General features: G+C 37.1%; 1 pseudogene; it reads right to left on the reverse strand.

Annotated features, from left to right (window-relative positions):
* Positions 1–1,371: 1,371 nt before the first annotated feature.
* LOC139002505 (large ribosomal subunit protein uL16-like) lies at positions 1,372–2,002 on the reverse strand (annotated as a pseudogene).
* Positions 2,003–6,331: the final 4,329 nt, after the last annotated feature.

Here is a 6,331-nt window from a genome sequence, read left to right on the forward strand (position 1 = left end):
TAGTTTATTATAATTAATGATCTTATGTTGATACATTATTATTAACTAAAGTTCCTTCTCTATTCACATTTTCTTACCTTCTATTTGATGTCTTTTTCTCTTCCAGGATTCTACCTTAGGGCACCACATTACATTTACCTGTCATCTCTCCCTTAGTCTCCTTTGGCTTGAACAGTTTCTCATAGTCCTAGTTTCTGATGGTCTTGATAGTCTTGAGGAATACTGGTCAAGAAGTTTATAAGATACCATCTCTGTTGGAATCTGTCTTAAATTTTTCTCATGAGTAGAGTGGGACTATAGATTTTTAGGAAAACCACAAATGCAAAATGTCATTTTTATTATATCATATCAAAATACATGCAATCAACATGACTTACCACTGTTTACATTGACCTCAACAACCTGTCTGAGATGGCGTTCGTCAAGATTCCCTGGCAAATTACACTGTTAAGTTACTCCTTCCGACAATTTACTCTTTGGAAAGAAGTTTCTATTTGCATCCCACACTTAAGGAGTGGGGATTTATGCTTTCCTTTTTTAAGAGTGAAGTGTTTTCATAAATAATTTGGAGTTTTAGTATAAGGGAAAATTTTCTCTACTCCCTTATTTATTTATTTATTTATTTAACAATTTATGTTTGTATAGACTCGGGTATTATTTAATACTTTGGATTATATTTTAATACTACTTTATTTTGCACTCCACTTATTCCAGCTTTGACCATTTGGAGCTCCTTAAGTTGGCTCCTGTATCTCTTTGACACAGACTATCCGATAATGGAGGATTTAGGGGAGGAAGGTGAAGCACTCAGTTACTTTCTGACACTACAAGATGCCCGTGGCCCATCCTGTTCGTTTCACACCACTTCTAAAATCAGCCATTTCTCCAAGGAGTCATGATTCTTTTTATTGGGCAATGGTATTAAAAACAAGATCTTGGCACTTAGTTGTGCTAATTGCTACAGGAATATAATGCATTTTAGGCCTTTACAGATGACAGGTTAAATAAATGTATCTGTATATATTAACCCATGTACATACACATATCCACAAATATAGCTGACCCTTGAAAAACAGGGATTCCATTTTACAGATCCACTTGTAGGAAGTACTTTTTTCTAAAAATGTATTTTTTTCTTTCTTACGATTTTCTTAATAACATTTTCTTTACTTCGGCTAACTTTATTATAAGAATACAGTAGATAATATACATACCATGCAAAATATGTGTTAATTATATATGTTATCGCTAAGGTTTCCAGTCAACAGTAAGCTATTAAATTTTTAGGGAATCAAAAGTTATATGCAGATTTTTTTTTTACAGGAAGTAGGATTTATTGGTGGGTGTAAAGTGAGAGCAGCACAGAGACGCTCATGAGTGAAGGACCCACCATTTGCGCAGGGGACCACAATTAGGGATGTATTTGATCTCACAGCCATCTGGGATGAGCCACTTTTCAGCCACCGTGTCTTTAAACTCATCCACATTAAACTTAGTACAGCCCTACTTCTTGGAGTTGTGGACCTTCTGGTGGCCAGGAAACTTGAATTTAGCTCTGTGTAGGGCCTCAGTAACATGCTCCTTGTTTTACAGCTTGGTGTGGATGGACATGATGACTTGGCCAATGTGGACCCTGGTCACTGTGCCCTGGGGCTTTGAGAGGCACCCGGCATACCCATCTTGAGCCTGTCAGCACCAGCACAGGACAACATCTTGTTGATGTGGCTGATGTGGAAGGGTGTAGTCTCACTCAGGTGTGAAAGCCATCTTTGCCACAGCTTTTCACCATGTAGTTAGCACAAATATGGGCAATTCCAGGACTTTGGAGGAGAGCTGCTCATATTCATCTGACAACATATGGAAACTCATCCACTTTTGTCTTCTTCTTCCCCTGGTCAAAGATGAGAATTTTAGCATCAGGGACAGAAGGGAGACTTTGGGTACTGATGTTCTTACAATACCAGTAATGCCTGTGGGGCAGCACCAGGATCTTCAATGGCATGCAGAAGGGAAAGAGCTATATGCAGATTTTTAACTGGGGGGCTGGTACCCCTAACTTCTGTGTTGTTCAAGGGTCAACTGTATTTATATATGCAACCACCTGTACTGTATCTTCTTAAGCTAAACATGTTTTCATACTGTTGCCTTCAATTCTAATTTACTACCACATGGTCCATTCTGACCCCCTGTCTTTATCCATAAACTCCCAGTCCAAAAGTGCAAAACCTGTCTTCTAACACCTGATATCCATTTGCTTAACTGTCTAATTCTGGTATACACACAGAGCAGTGTCAGGATTGTTAACACATACCCAGAGGAAACAATTTTATCAACTGCAATCCAGTGCTTTGTGAAGTTCCCTTTGCCTTTACTCTTATAGGCTTCACTTAGTTCCAAAGTTACTCAGGTCCATAGCATTCCTCTTTCAGTGAGGGTATTTCACACATTTATAAATGCAGTTAGATTATTTTGTCACTGTCTCAATTCCTTCCTGGAAATGTGTTTTGTTTTTTACTCTGTAGGCATTAAACTTATCTTTGTTCTATAAGTATATTAGTTTAAAAACATGTATAATGTCATATACCCACCATTAAAGTATCATATAGAATAGTTCACTGCCCTAAAAATGCTCTGTGCTTTATTTATTCAACCCTCAGTTGCTCCCCTCAAACCCTTGGCATCCACTGGTCTTTTCTTTATCTCTATAGTTTTGTTGATGTTATTGTTTTCAGAAAGTCATATAGTTGGAATTCTACAGTATGGGATGTTTTCAGACTGGCTTCTTTTACTAATATGCATTTAATATTCACTCATATCTTTATTAAAATATATATTTTTATTGATTTCAGAGAGGAAGGGAGAGGGAGAGAGAAATAGAAACATCAATGATGAGAGAGAATCATTGACCGGCTGCCTCCTGCATTCCCCCTACTGGGGATGGAGCCTGCAACCCAGGCATGTACCCTTGACTGGAATCAAACCCGGGTCCCTTCAGTCTGCAGGCTGACGCTAAATCCACTGAGCCAAACCAGCCAGGGCTTCACTCATATCTTCTTGTGGCTTGATAGCTCATTTCTTTTTATTGTTGAATAATATTCTGTTGTATGGAATAACCACAAAGGTTATCTATTGAATGATATCATGGTTGTATTCATCTCTAGTGATTTTGAATAAGACTTCTACAAACATTTTTATGCAGGTTTTTGTTTGACCATAAAATTTCAACTGAATTTGTTAAATCCTAGGTGCACCATTGCTGGCTTCTGTGGCTAACTCTGCTTAGCTTTGTGAGAAGCTGACAATCTGTCTTCCAAAATGGTTGTCCACATAGATCCTTTTTTGCATATGTACTTTGAGAGGTTTCTTAACACTGTTCACCATATTAGTGATTAAATTTTCCATGGCATCATTTGTGCTGATTGCTGTAACCAATGTAAAATAATTTATTGTACTTTTCAGTTACACTCAATTATTCAAAAGACTTTTCTTTATATATATTTTCCTAATTTACATAATCTCTCAATAACATTTTGTTCTTATTTTATTAAGGACATTTCTCTTTTTTCCCCTTTATATTGAAGGTACTAAATTGCTAAATAACTTTCCAAAGTTGTCTTCTATTTGCCATAATTTGTCATTTTCAGATGCCTGATCTTCATTTGAGTCTTCAAGATGATAATTTTTCTATTTTTTTCCTGGTGAATGAGAGATTTGTGCTACTAATTTGCACTGCTAAGAATGCTTTGATTATTCTTAGCCTCACTCTCTAGATCTTCAGCTGGATAACAAGGATATATATCCAATGTCTAGACTCTGGCAAACTCTAATGTTAGGCCTGCAATTTTTAACCATGCATTAGTTGGGATTAAAGGATCTCCCTGAAGCCCTCTACTGGTTCTGTCACATCTTGTGCAATAAGTTCTTCAAAATACAGATTACTACCAGGGTTCTTTTCTTTGTCTCCACTTCTCCATATTATATTTCGCATGTTGAAATTATACCTCTCCAAAATCAGAATCCTACCACAGCTCTAACGCAGTTGTTTTCCTGGATTGTATCCTCTGAATACAGAAAGTAGTTTAGCATGGGGAGCAGCAAAGGTGGGGGCCATGAAGGTTAGTTTTCTGCAAGGAGAACAAGAAAAACATTCTGACACCAACATCCACTCATAAAGAAGCAACTGACTTCTGTTTGTATAAAAGCTATGATTTCTTAACTGGAAGGCAGAAAAGACTTAAAAGACTCGCCATAAACTGTGTACTTAGGGAATATAGCTTATATTCTATACTTTATTTAATATGTGAAGTAAGATTTTGTTTTTTCTTATTTATCCTCGAGTATTTTCATGGGATTTGGGAAAGACTGCATCCAGGTTTCTGCTCAGATGCCATTTGAAAGTAGATGTCTATAAAATTATTTTTTGTCTTCCTTTTGTTTAAAAAAATTACAATATCCAAATTAGAAAAGAAATTTTAAAAACATTCTCTAAATATTTACCTGAGTTAATGTTATACAATATACATTTTTAAATATGTTAAAAAGTTTCCTCTTAACTATGTGCTTGCCTAAATATTTTTCACAGCCTCTGAAAGTGTGTATTTTGATATTACTAAGTGGAGATGCATGTGTTTATCATCTCTTTCCTTCCAGTTTGCTTTCCTGCCACTTTGGAGAGACCAGTCCCATTTTAAAACTAGAAGAGGCATGTAGTAATGAGAAAGTAAAAATATATATATATATATATATACCAAGATGCAGAAAGGATTCAAAATCTAAGTTGAAAGTAAGAAATATTTGTGTGTCAGTGGTCAGCATGAACAGCAGTGAGATTTTTAGGCAGGCAAGGTTGAAGTTTAAGGGAAAGTAACTGACTCACAGTGGGTTAGGAATTGAAAATAATTAGCAGATGATTAATAACAAAGGGACACAAGTCATCCCATAAGTGAAAGGTGAATCTGGCCCTAGCCAGGTTGGCTCAGTGGATAGAGCATCAGCCTGCAGACTGAAGGGTTCCAGGTTCAATTCCAGTCAAGGGCACATGCCTGGGTTGTGAGCTCGGTCCAATGTTCAGGAGGCAGCCAATCAATGATTCCCTTTCATCATTGATGTTTCTATCTCTCTCTTCCTCTCTGAAATCAATAAAAATATTTTTTTTAAAAAAGGGAAAGGTGAATCTGCTGTTAAGGCAGGGTTTTCTCCAGCCAGAGCTCTCCTGAGTCCTTGCTTCTCTAAGTACTAACTTGGGAGGGCAGAACCTTAACCAATACAGGCCAAATAGTACAGCAGGTCAAGGAAGAAGAAGAAGAAGAAGCAAGGAAACCATGGCCATATAACTTTATTTCAATTCATATATTTTCTGTGTGACTAATGAGTTTATACCAGACTCCATGCTAGCACAGGAAGGAATATAAATAGTAAACCCAGAGCCTACTTTGAAAAACAAACATTTAAAGAACTACCCACAATACAAACATTTGAAGAATTATCCACAATACACAAGGAAAATTACATTCATGTAAGCAGAGGTACAAAGCAGAGAAAAAGGCATTGGATTCTGCTTGAAGTGTTCAGAAAAATCTCCACAGATAAGGTGGCATTTCAATTATATCTTAAAGGTCCCTTTTTGGGGCTGTAGAAAAGTGGGTTTTTGGCAGAAGGCATTTCAGATGGCTAAATGATGGACCTTTCAAAGGATCGGTGTAGTCAAAATCGGTGAAAGAGAGATGATTAAAAGCCAGACCCTGCAGTTGGGAGACACTTCAGAAAGGAGGCAGGAAAGGGAGTGAGCATCAGATCCTACATAGGAGTTTAGATTTATTTTTAAAGTAGACAATTGTGAGTTTCCTGAAGGAAGTAACACCATCTGATCCATTTAGAAAAAAAAAACAACAACTGCAAAAACAACAAAATAGTCTTTCTTGATATAGTTGCACATGATTCAAACAAGAATAGTTTTTGGCCTGCCATTGAGGTTCAGCGGTTGAGAAATGACCCATGAACCAGGAGGTGGAAGTTTGATCCCCTGTCAGGGCACATGCTAGGATTGTGGGCTAGATCCCCAATGGGGGTTGTGCGGGGGAGGCCAATCAATGATTCTCTCTCATCACTAATGTTTCTATCTCTCTCTGAAATCAATAAAAAATATATTTTAAAAAAAGAATAGTCTTTGTAGATTCCCAGTTCAGGATGGTGCCACAGGAAGATCCTGCACTCACTCAACACTCAGTTCCTCCCAGGATACACTTAGTCCACAGGTATAGGAACATTTGCGCTGAAAAAAATAAAAAACACACAAAAAAAACTCAAGACGGCAGAGTGACAACTACACATT

The sequence above is a fragment of the Myotis yumanensis genome, unplaced genomic scaffold (assembly GCF_028538775.1).
Source record: "Myotis yumanensis isolate MYYU_CA2020_CCGP unplaced genomic scaffold, mMyoYum1.0.hap1 SCAF_2, whole genome shotgun sequence".
Lineage (NCBI taxonomy): Eukaryota > Metazoa > Chordata > Mammalia > Chiroptera > Vespertilionidae > Myotis > Myotis yumanensis.